A 13,098-nucleotide genomic window follows, 5' to 3' on the forward strand; every position below is an offset into this window, starting at 1 on the left:
ATAAGATTGCTTTACTAGTAATAAGAGTCAGGTTAGTTTTTCAAGAATAATCATGAAGAGTTTACACTTTCCAAAATAATGTCTATTTAAAAATACAACTTTGTAAAGTTTAAAAATAAAATAAAATTAAAAAAATAAATAAAAATATATAAACATAGATTTCTGATGAGAAGTGTTGAGTGGAAGGCACAAGAGGTCATGAAGTGATGTTCTGAAAGGCCTTGGCCAAATTACCATAAAGGGTCTAAAATCACTGGATTTTTTTTATGATCAGTCATTAGATATTTTTTCTCCATTAAAAAAAATGGAAAGTAAGAAAGCAAGTAGAATATCTAACAATTGCTAAGTTGTTGGGAGAGTTTCTCTTTGGAGAGTGAATACCTTGTTCTCAAATGTTGCTACTCCAGAGAAGAAGGAAGCTTCCTGTTGAACTTCCTGAAGTAACAGAATGGAGTTAAAAGGGGGCCTTAACTGTAGCCAAGTTTTCTATTCCAAGAGAGGCAATTACTAAGGTCAGAACACTTTCCCTCTATGAAATAGTCATCACCTCTTGGGAAAAAATTTCTGTGTCTTCTCCTGAAATGTGAGTGGACTTTTGACAGCAATAAATTGTACATGTAGATTTCTGAAACCAAGAACTAAATAGTATTTTTACTCTTTGTTAGGATACCATGATAGTAAAACAGCAGTAACAAAAAGTTGAAATACAGTCACTTTGAATAGTCTCATGTACTGAAATTAATTGTAATTAAATTTTTACTTTCTTTTATTTCTTATTAAAACGTTTTGTTCCTACCTCTGTTGTCATCAGCCCTATTGTCTCTGTCACCAGCAGGTAATCATATTATTAATTGTTGAATATCTTCCCAGAATTTCTTCATGCACAAGCAAGGAAATGCACATATGTTTTGTTATTGTCTCTCTTTCTTCTGTAAAACGTAGCACACTATAGACTGTTCTTTATTTTCTGCTATTTTCGCCTAATGCTCTCTCTTGGAGATCTTTCCTTTTCAGTAGTACATCAAGAACTTCGTCATTTTCTCCTACATCTGCATAGTATTTCTCACAGCCTGCACGACCAGTAATTTATTTAGTCAGCTCCCTATTGATGGAAAGTTGGATTATTTCCAGTTTTTTACTATTAGTGCTTTTGATAACCTTCACATATTTTGCTTCATACATTTTCAGTGAATGAAAATAAAGCCAAGCCCTAAAAAAAAGTCATCCTCAATTTTGGCAGAACCTGAGGGTTCACTTGGGTTATTTTTACTACTTAAAGTTATGAACATTTTTCTTCACTATCCAACTCATTTAGCCAAGAAAAAGCAGCTTTTTGTTTATAAATAAATACAAGCTACCTAGACACTTGAAAAGACAGGACACTGTCTTATCTGTTTTCATAGAGCTATCCTAAGACTTCTGTAGAAATGTTGCTTCTAATAACAATGATGGGAAAAAGGGCAATTTCTGTAAGAGCCATGTAAATAAGCACATCAGAGCCCTGGAAAATCTTGGCTTCTTCATCTTGCCCTCCATATTTAATCTTGATGATTTGTTTTCTGATGCAATTCTTGCGCACATTTCTTCTCTTCTATCCCTTTTCCCTCCAGCTGCATCTGCAAAATGTTTGCTCTGTCACCGGTGCCCTTTTTATTCCCTCCTGTGTGCATTCTGTTGGTGATGTATCACTTTAAAATATCACACTTGTTATATAATACCTCCATCATTTTGGTTTTTGTTTTGGTTGTTGCTGTGGTTTTCTTGAGGAATTCTTTGGGTAAAATTACTTTAATGGAATTTGATTTTTGATCATTTATCCCAGCACTCCCCTCCCCAAGCACTCAATGGGAAGTTTGAAACATGGGTAAGATTTTGCTTGGGGTTTTGTTTCTTTTTTTTTCCCCTCCTTCATTACAAACTGCCTGAATATGAATTAAATAAATGTTGTTAAATAGTATATTATTATAGATCTGTGTCTTTACAAGAGACCAGTGTTTCCAACTCTGCCCACAGTCTAATCTCTGCATTTCCCTCTTTCTGACCACAGTGGCTTTCCTTGAGTCCCCTTTCGTGGCTTCAATTGTTGGCATCATCACCAACTTTTTTTGATTCCACCTTTCAGACCATACTCTTTGTCAGGCAGATCCCTGGATCATTTTAGAATCCTGCAGCCCATGCTTTCAGTGTTGCTTTGAAGAGAAAAGCACGAGTGGACACTGAGAGGTACACTCTACTTTTCTCACTGTTAAAAAAATTTATCTCATTGCTTGATTCATTACCATCTTTGTTTTTTTTCCCCTTTGTGCCTGTATTTTTGTTCCCTGGTGCATACGTCCGTGGGTCTCTGTTTAAGGAGTTTCTTCTGCTGCTGTTTTTATCTGCCTTTCAGAATTCTGGAAACAGAGTTCTCCAAAACATAAAAGACCTGTTAGTGCAGTGGAAACAGTTGATTGGTTTAGTTTGTTTAATTATAATTGAAGTTAAGTCATCATTACTACAGTCCCCTTTTTTAAAAAAAAATGCATTAATATTTCACTTCATGGTTCTAAATAATTCTCTAGTCCCTTGCTAGATGTTTCTTTTTTCCCCCCCTTTTATTATTTTTTAAAATTGAAGTATAGTTGATTTACAATGTTGTGTTAGTTTCAGGTATACAGCAAAATCATTCAGATGTTCGGGCTTCCCTGGTGGCTCAGCTGGGAGAGAATCTGCCTGCGGTGCAGGAGACCCAGGTTCAATCCCTGAGTTGGGAAGACCCCTGTTTTTTTTTTTTTTTTTCTCCTTAATTATTATTTAAAAAAATTGAATTATAGTTGACTTACAATCTTGTGTTAGTGTTAGGTATATAGCAAAGTGATTCAGGTATATGGGTTTCCCTGGTGACTCAGATGGGAAAGAATCTGCCTGTAGTGCAGGAGATGCAGGTTTGATCCCTGAGTTGAGAAGATCCCTGTTTTATTTCTCCTTTTTTATTATTTTAAAAATTGAAGTATAGTTGACTTACAATTTTGTGTTAGGTTTAGGTGTGCAGCAAAATGATTCAAATGTGTGGGCTTCCCTGGTAGCTCAGCTGGGAGAGAATCTGCCTGCAGTGCAGGAGACCCAGGTTCGATCTCTGAGTTGGGAAGATCCCTGTTTTGTTTTTTTTTTCCCTCTCCTTTTTTATAATTTTTAAAAATTGAAATATAGTTGACTTACAATCTTGTGTTAGGTTTAGGTATGCAGCAAAGTGACTCAAATGTGTGGACTTCCCTGGTAGCTCAGCTGGGAGAGAATCTGCCTGCGGTGCAGGAGATCCAGGTTCAATCCCTGAGTAGGGAAAGTCCCTGTTTTTTTTTTTTTCCATCTCCTTTTTAAATTATTTTTAAAAATTTAAGTATAGTTGACTTAGTTCAGTTCAGTTGCTCGGTTGTGTCTGACTCTGAGACCCTATGAACTGCAGCACAACTTACAATGTTGTGTTAGTTTCAGGTCTACAGCAAAGTGATTCAGATGTGTTGACTTCCCTGGTGGCTCGGTTGGGAAAGAATCTGCCTGCAGTGCAGTAGACTTAGGATTTGATCCCTGGGCTAGGAAGACCCCTGTTTTTTCCCTCCTTTTTTGTTATTTTCAAAAATTGCAGTATAGTTGATTTACAATTTAGTGGTTCAGAGATATATATATATATATATATATATATATATACACACACATATATATGTATATATATATATTCTTTTTAAAATTCTTTTTTCTTATATGTTATTACAAAAATATTGAGTATAGTTAACTATGTGATATAGTAGTAGTTCCTTGTTTGTTATCTGTTTTGTATACAGTAATGTGTAACATTAATCCCAAAGTTCTAATTCATCCCTCCTTCCTTCCCTTTGGTAACTGTTTTGTATATATTTGTTTTGTATATAAATTCATTTGTATCATTTTTTTTTAGATTCTACATATAAGTGATATCATTTGATAGTTGTCTTTCTCTGTCTGGCTTACTTAGTATGATAACCAATAGTAATCAAGAGGTCTGATTATGTATTTGTGCAATTTTTCATAGATGTTTATATAATAGTCACAGAAATACAATCACTCAAGCATATAGATACTGTATGCTTTTATAGGGCTGCAAAAGATAACACCACTGGCTTATGAAATCAAACTTGTTTTTCTGATGTAAGTGAGAAAAAACAAAAACATAATTTTTTCCAGTGGTTATGGTTACCTTACAATAATTAATCCTCCAAAATATTATTATTTGGGCAGTGGGATTTTTGAAAAGAAGAACAAAGGACGGGAAAAATAGAAAATAGTCTGCAACAAAGAGAGAGGAAATTGTGTTTGACCAGATTGCAATAGTCGAATTGCCGTTAAACTGCTGGCCTGCCTGATATTCTAAGACTGATTATTCCCTCCCCAGGGGGATATTATAAACAAGGATTTACTATCAAAATATTTTTTATTTGTCTGAAAACTAATTTGCCAAGCCTGGCGATCAGAGGTGTGGAGCAGATGGGGAAAGCAACCTGTTTCTCTGCCTTTAAGGAATCAGCTGTGGAGGAAACTCAGCAAGTGGGATGGAAATGTCACTTGAGCCCCGAAGCTCCTGTAAATATCAGGACAGAAGACAATAGCAGTCTCCCAGTCCACAGTTCCACAACGTCACTCTCTCTTCCAGCAGGTATTAAACATTCATGACTGTTTTATAATGAGGGGCAGGAATGACTCCGGCAGGAGAGCTGCCCATCCACATGGGTTGTGTTGGATTTTCAACAGCAGCACTTTTCATATATTTTTTCCCTCCCTGTTCCTTTTATCTCTCTGAGATTCTTCAGCCTGAAGGTAATGAAACACTTCCTTTATCACTTGGTGTCATTGAAATATTTATCTGATTATTTGAATAAAAGATTATGGCACCAGCAGTAACTCTGTCCCTATGTATCCTCAGACTTCAAAAGGAAAAAGGAAGCTTAATGAATAAAATAAGACAAGACGTTTGGCCATCAACTTTACAAATAACAAAAACCACTGTGATCTGTTGCAGCCTGCTTACAGCATGTATTACGCACGATGCTAGGCATGGGGCCCAAACCAAAACAGTTGGCCTTTGGAGGAATCATTTTTTTAGACAGCGATAAGTTTAAATGGTTTTTTTTTTTTTTTTCTTTCCCCACACATTTGAGCATTTGTAAATATGTTCTTGCCACCTTGTTGACTCAAAGAGGAGTCACTGGAGATAACGTGAATTCATTAAGGCAATTTTCTCAGGACCCGATTTACTCCATCCTTATGTCTTGGGTTTTATTACTTGGTGTGAACAAAGCGAATAAAAGCCTAAATGTAGTTGACTTCTAATTTCCATCTGCCTGGCTGCAAGAAGGTTGTTCTTTTGCAGAAAAACCCTCGCCAGGCACTTCCTGGATGCTTCCCTGGTGGCCCAGTGGTAAAGAACCCACCTGCTAATGTAGGAGCTGCAGGAGATATGGGTTCAATCCCTGGGTCAAGAAGGTCCCCTGGAGAAGGAAATGGCTACCCACTCCAGTATTCTTCCTGGGAAATCCTGTGGACTGAGGAACCTGGCGGGCTAAGTCCATGGGGTCACAAGAGTTGTATCCAACTTAGCAACTGAACAACAACAAAGCACTTCTTTGAGGAAACATATGTGACAACATGAATCCAAAAAGTTCACTCTTGTACTCAATGATTGCCATGGGTGGGTCACCTGGAGACCTTGCCATCAAGTCTCAACAGAGCCTTAGACTCTGAGCTGACATTCTGTCCTGGTTGCCATTGCTGTTGTTCAGATACCATTGGACTGGCCAGTCAGTGCCCAGCCTCAGAAATCCAGGGAGATGAGAAGAACATTTGTTCTGTCTTCCCCTCACGGAGACCTGAGGGCAGGGAAATGCCATCCCAGTGTTGGTTGAGCTCATAGTCATTTCTGAGTTTAGCGAGACAGTTATCTTGATACATACACAGCCCCTGGCTTCCGCGGTGCACATGCGCCCCTGAGGGTGGCGTGAACTTCCATCCAAGCTGTGCTAGGAGCATCTGTTATCCTCCACTCAGCTGTTATGGTTGAGTTCACTTAGCAATTTCATCTTTCTTTCTCGTGAGTCCTCTTTCAGGGATCCCCATTGCTCCTCCTTTAATATCTCTTCTTTTTCAGGGTCTCCTTAGACTGCTCTACAGGCCTCCGCATCAGTTGTGCTCAGTTTTAAGTGTTTATTCTAGAAAGCTTTCTAGCACCTACTGCGATTTTGTGACTGTTAGTGGGCGCTGCAGAGAGGAGCATGGCCTTAGTCTGGGGGCCAGGAGAGTTCCTTCTAAGACCACTTCTACAGTTATTGCTTCTTACATTACTAACTATACAGAAAAAAGGATGACAGTTTTTGTCTTCCACAGAGCCTGTGTATCATAAAGGATATATTTAAAAAATACGATTATTTAAAAAATAATTTTATTTATTATTTTTTTATTTTAGGCTGTGCTTGGTCTTCATCCCTGGAGAAGGAAATGGCAATGGACTCCAGTATTCTTGGGAAATCCCATGGACAGGGAGCCTGATGGGCTGTAGTCCATGGGATCGCAGTAAGTCAGACTCAACTTAGCGACTAAACAATGTCTTCATCGCTGTGTGGGCTTTTCTCTAGTTGCGGCAAGTAGGGGCTACTCTCTAGTTGGAGCACGTGGCTTCTCACTGCAGTGGCTTCTCTTGTTGTAGAGCATGGGCTCTAGGCGTGAAGGCTTCAGTCACTGCTGTACGTAGGCTCAGTAGTTGCAGTTCCCAGGCTCTAGATGGAGAAGGAAATGGCAACCCACTCCAGTAATCTTGCCTCGAGAATTCCATGGACAGAGGAGCCTGGCAAGCTACAGTCCATGGGGTCACAAGAGTTGGACACAACTTGGAGACGAAACCACCACCACCAGGCTCTAGAGCACAGGCTCAACTTAGACGCTCTGCTGCATGTGGGATTTTCTCAGATCAGGGATTGAACTGCATTGACAGGTGGATTTTTACCACTGAGTCATCAGGGAAGCCTCTATTTTTTTTAAAATTATTTTTAATAGAGTTTATTCTTTATAGCAGTTTTAGATTCACCACAAAATTGAAGAGAAGGTATAGAGATTTCTCGTCCACACCCACACATGCATAGCCTCCCTGCTATTGTCTTCTTCCACCAGAGCAGTACATTTGTGAAAACTGATGAATCCACACTGATACATAATCATCACCCAAAGCCCATAATTTTTATTAGGGCTCACTCTTAAGTGTGCATTCTTTGGGTTTGGACAAATGTATCAGGACATGTATACATGATTATCATACAGAATATTTTTATCAAGCTAAAAATCCTCTGTGCTCTGCTAATTCATCCCTCCCTCCTCCTTAGTCCCCAGAAACCATTGATATTTTATTGCCTCCATACTTTTGCCTTTTCCAGAATGTCATATCATTGGATTCATTCATAATGTAACCTTTTCAGAATGGCTTCTTTCACTGAAATATGCATTTAAAGTTCCTCCATGTCTTTTCATGGTTTCATAGCTTATTTCTTTTTAGCACTGAATAATATTCCATTGTCTGGATTCACCACTGTTTGTTTATCCATTCATCTTTCATGAAGGATATTTACAGTTATAAATAAATAAGTTATGGTTGATTTGAGTGGAGGCACAGCAATCAACATAGATGTTACATGGCAGTGTTCTCTGGGCCTGTATTTCTCTATCCATGGCACCCCACTCCAGTACTCTTGCCTGGAAAACCCCATGGATGGAAAAGTCTGGTGGGCTGCAGTCCATGGGGTTGCTAAGAGTTGGACACGACTGAGCGACTTCACTTTCACTTTTCACTTTCATGCATTGGAGAAGGAAATGGCAACCCACTCCAGTGTTCTTGCCTGGAGAATCCCAGGGGTGGGGGAGCCTGGTGGGCTTCTGACTCTGACACAGAGTCAGACACGACTGAAGCTACTTAGCAGCAGCAGACCACTTTCCTACATAATGTCTATCTTTTTGTTCTTTTCTTTCCTTGGTGGTAGTTGCATGAGGTTGTTATATAACCAACATGGTATTAGTATGAATAGAATTGCATTCAACATATTTTCAGGTTTTATTAACTTTCTTTTTCTAAGGTTGTTGCTACCCAGGTTACTCTGAGATGGACAATGGCACATGCCTGTCTCAATGGACATGTAGGTGTTCCTTTCACTCCTGTCTACTTTAGACCAAGGGAAGGGAGGGAGATGGGGAAGAAGAAGGAAGAATGGGGAGGTCATCAATTGATTCTGGTCCATTTGATACTGCTAGAGAGATGAATATTCTCTGAATAGCAGGAGATGTGTGAGAATATTTGGGCTGCTGAGAAGATGAACAGACAGTAGAACCACTCCTGGAGGAATTCTGGCATGGAGAATGGTTTGGCTCACTGTTCTGTCTTGGACAGAAACCTGAAGTGTTTCTCATTCAGCTGATGGTGTTTGTGACCTAAATCAGTGATACTAGAAGCTGGGATGATGAGTTTCAGCTGTCAGACCCCCCCCACCCAGGAGAGGTTTCGGGACCCAGGCTGCTTCATGGGGCTATGTCACCAACCTTTTAGGCTATGTGGCATTCTGATTGAGGTAGAAATCTTAGTATTAAAGGTATTTTACCTCTGAACCAAACCTTCACTTTAAGCTCTTAACATTTTTAGCAGATTTATTTATTTATATTTATTCTAAGTGGATTTTGATGGGTGGTAGGGCATTTATATTTTCATTATACAATATTTTGATTCATGAACATGCCTTTGCTCTTTATAATCTTCAGATAATAATATGTACTTCTGTTTAATATTTCCTTAGCAATCCTGAATCACGTGAAACCATTAGAAAGTATCATTCATGGTTAAAGAGAGGGAAAGGTCTCTCAGGAATGATCCTTACCCTCAAAACAATTCTGTCCCACATTCCATTCATTCACCCTGCCTCCAATCTCAAGTAGGATTTGAAATTTCACCCATTCATCTTGCTGCTTTGCTATTTAACCACTGTATGCACAATTATAGGTCTTCCCTCATAGCTGAGTTGGCAAAGAATCCGCCTGCAGTGCAGGAGACCCCGGTTCCATCCCTGAGTTGGGAAGATCTGCTGGAGAAGGGAAAAGCTACCCACTCCAGTATTCTGGCCTGGAGAATTCCATGGACTGAATAGTTCATGGGGTCACAAGGAGTCAGACACGACTGAGTGACTTTCACTTTCATGCTCAATTATATGGGGATTATATTAACACTTTCTTAAGTAAAACTTTGTGAAAGAATGGGAGGATAGAGGTTCTGATTAGCCAATGGTCTCTTATGAAATGCCGAAATACACGTTTTATGAAAAAAATTTTTTTTTACCTTGATTGTATTTATGATAGTCTTACTCTACCCTGAAGGGTAGAATCAGCCTTTTCCATGTTTTTTTTTTTTTTTCTTAATTACATTTTTACAGACCTAAATACGAGTCACAGTTTCAAAACCAAACTTTATTGTCACATCTATCCACTAGGAGTTCCAATTAATAATCAGTCAAATGATCTATGGTACACGGGGCCTGGTTTTGCAGTATTGTCTTTCTTACTATCTGTGTATCAATCACTTTTGAGCAAACCATGAGCTTAGACAATTGGACCCCAAAAGGAGATCCCCAGCTCTAATCTTCCAAGTTAATAAGAATGTTTTAGGATTTCCCTGCAGAAATTTTACTAAAGGTCTTAAAATCTTTTACTAATTTAAACTCATCCCTAGCTTGCCATATGGAATTTAGCTTCCTCAGTTTAACTTTCCCATCAACAAAGCTGGCTAAAAATATATAAACAGCCAGAATGCAGAATAAATTTATCATTTTACCCTTCTCCACTGCCATCCTATCTTGGCAACAAAATGAAGGGAAAGGGAATATTGATATTTCCATAATGACAAAATAAATTTACAACTTTGGCTTACCAGTACTGGGCATATAAAATTCATTCAGTCATTAATCATAGATGTATTGTGCACTAATTATGTGACAGGTTTTGTTCTAGGTGCTCAGAATAGAGTAGAGGTTTCATGAACTCTATAGCCTAGTAGAAGGGGGCAGAATATAATAAAATATGAATAATATGTTGTCAGAAGCCATGGATAAAAATAAAACAAGGTAAACGGCTTAGACTATAGATGGCAGGAATTACCAACTGACCCTCCAGTCTGATTATGGAAGCATATAATGTCATTGTCTGGGAGTTAACTCAGGACCAAGTGCTTTACATATGTCATTTTATTCCCATGACACTTACAGGAAAGTACTATTATTATGTCCCTGTGAACGATGAACAGATTGGGGTGTAGAAGATTTAAAACCAACCTGAGGTTAACCAGCTATGGGACAGTCATAGGTGGCCCTGGGACCTCTTTTGGTGTTTTGTTTTTGTTTTCCCAATAAACTAGCTGGGCCTAGAAGCTTCTCTTTTCCCAAGCAAGGGAGGCAGTTTATAAAACTCAATTTCCCACAGGACTGGGAACTTTAGGTATTAGGGAAGTGTGGAAATGGCATTTCTGGGCACTTCTCTAAACAGATGGCCTTGAACTCAGATTATTTAGACTTGAGCCAACATGTTTATTCCCCAGTGTAAAGTTGCCCTCATGTTTCCCTAAGTTCATTCATAACTTTGCATAAGTTCATCTCCTGGAACATAACCCTGTAGGTGCCCAACTACCCCCTTGCTTAAGCAGACTTCTCTGTAGAATGTTGCTAGAATGGGGACTGTGTTCCCTCCTGGATCCTTTTGCCTATCATTTCTAGGAAGCACGAAGTGGCATTCCCTAGTAAACATTTTGTAGGACAATAGCTGTTAAATAGAGAAATGCGAAATCAAACTCAGGTCCCGTGTGGCCCCAAAGCTCCTAATGGCTATATTATAATACAGCTTCTGCAACTCTTGCTATTAAGTGAGATATAATATGAAATGACGGCGCAGGAACGGCCGAGAAGAGCTACCCTGCGTCCGAGGTCGGGGGGTGGGGGGGGCGCCGGAGAGGAGATACCCAGTGTCCGAGGTCAGGGGTGGCAACGAGAGGAGTTACCCCATGTCCGAGGTCAGGGGCGGTGGCCGGGAGGAGCTACCCCACGCCCCTAAGCCAGAGGCCAGGGGCAGCGATGAGAGGAGTTACCCCGCATCCGAGGTCAGGGGCAGTGGCTGGGAGGAGATACCCCACGCCGCAAGCCGGAGGCCAGGAGCGACGGGTGGGAGGAACTACCCCACGCCCCTAAGCCCGAGGCCAAGGGTGGCGGCGGGCAGCAGCAACCGCACGACCGAGGCCAGAGGCTGTGGCCGAGAGGACCAACCCCACATCCAAGGAGCCGTGGCTGCGTGGGCCCAGGAGGGCCTAGAGGAGCTATCCCACATTAAAGGTCAGGAAGGGTGGGGGTGAGGAGACACCCCTCGTCCAAGGTAAGGAGCAGCGGCTGCGCTTTGCTGGAGCAGCCGTGAAGAGATACCCCACACCCAAGGTAAGAGAAACCCAAGTAAGACAGTAGGTGTTGCAAAAGGGCATCAGAGGGAAAACACACTGAAATCATAATCACAGAAAACTAGTCAATCTAATCACACTAGGACCACAGCCTTGTCTAACTCAATGAAACTAAGCCATGCCCGTGGGGCAACCCAAGATGGGCGTGTCATGGTGGAGAGATCTGACAGAATGTGGTCCACTGGAGAAGGGAATGGCAAACCACTTCAGTATTCTTGCCTTGAGAACCCCATGAACAGTATGAAAAGGCAAAATGATAGGATACTGAAAGAGAAACTGCCCAAGTCAGTAGGTGCCCAATATGCTACTGGAGATCAGTGGAGAAATAACTCCAGAAAGAATGAAGGGATGGAGCCAAAGCAAAAACAATACCAAGCTGTGGATGTGACTGGTGATAGAAGCAAGGTTCGATGCTGTAAAGAGCAATATTGCATAGGAACCTGGAATGTCAGGTCCATGAATCAAGGCAAATTGGAAGTAGTCAAACAAGAGATGGCAAGAGTGAATGTCGACATTCTAGGAATCAGCGAACTGAAATGGACTGGAATGGGTGAATTTAACTCAGATGACCATTATATCTACTACTGCGGGCAGGAATCCCTGAGAAGAAATGGAGTAGCCATCATGGTCAACAAAAGAGTCCGAAATGCAGTACTTGGATGCAATCTCAAGAACTACAGAATAATCTCTGTTTGTTTCCAAGGCAAACCATTCAATATCACAGTAATCCAAGTCTATGCCCCAACCAGTAATGCTGAAGAAGCTGAAGTTGAATGATTCTATGAAGACCTACAAGACCTTTTAGAACTAACACCCAAAAAAGATGTCCTTTTCATTATAGGGGACTGGAATGCAAAAGTAGGAAATCAAGAAATACCTGGAGTAACAGGCAAATTTGGCCTTGGAATACAGAATGAAGCAGGGCAAAGACTGATAGAGTTTTGCCAAGAAAATGCACTGGTCATAGCAAACACCCTCTTCCAACAACACAAGAGAAGACTCTATACATGGACATCACCAGATGGTCAACACCGAAATCAGATTGATTATATTCTTTGCAGCCAAAGATGGAGAAGCTCTATACAGTCAGCAAAAACAAGACCAGGAGCTGACTGTGGCTCAGACCATGAACTCCTTATTGCCAAATTCAGACTGAAATTGAAGAAAGTAGGGAAAACCACTAGACCATTCAGGTATGACCTAAATCAAATCCCTTATGATTATACAGTGGAAGTGAGAAATAGATTTAAGGGCCTAGATCTGATAGATAGAGTGCCTGATGAACTATGGAATGAGGTTTATGACACTGTACAGGAGACAGGGATCAAGACCATTCCCATAGAAAAGAAATGTAAAAAAGCCAAATGGCTGTCTGAGGAGGCCTTACAAATAGTTGAGAAAAGAAGAGAAGCGAAAAGCAAAGGAGCAAAGGAAAGATATAAACATCTGAATGCAGAATTCCAAAGAATAGCAAGAAGAGATAAGAAAGCCCTCCTCAGCGATCAATGCAAAGAAATAGAGGAAAACAACAGAATGGGAAAGACTAGGGATCTCTTCAAGAAAATCCGAGATAC

The 13,098-nt window shown here is 40.3% G+C and overlaps 1 pseudogene; it reads left to right on the forward strand.

Annotated features, from left to right (window-relative positions):
- The first annotated feature begins 4,497 nt into the window (after window positions 1-4,497).
- Window positions 4,498-12,712, forward strand: LOC129647283 (craniofacial development protein 2-like; annotated as a pseudogene).
- Window positions 12,713-13,098: the final 386 nt, after the last annotated feature.

This window comes from Bubalus kerabau, chromosome 3 (genome assembly GCF_029407905.1).
Source record: "Bubalus kerabau isolate K-KA32 ecotype Philippines breed swamp buffalo chromosome 3, PCC_UOA_SB_1v2, whole genome shotgun sequence".
In the NCBI taxonomy this organism is placed as follows: domain Eukaryota; kingdom Metazoa; phylum Chordata; class Mammalia; order Artiodactyla; family Bovidae; genus Bubalus; species Bubalus kerabau.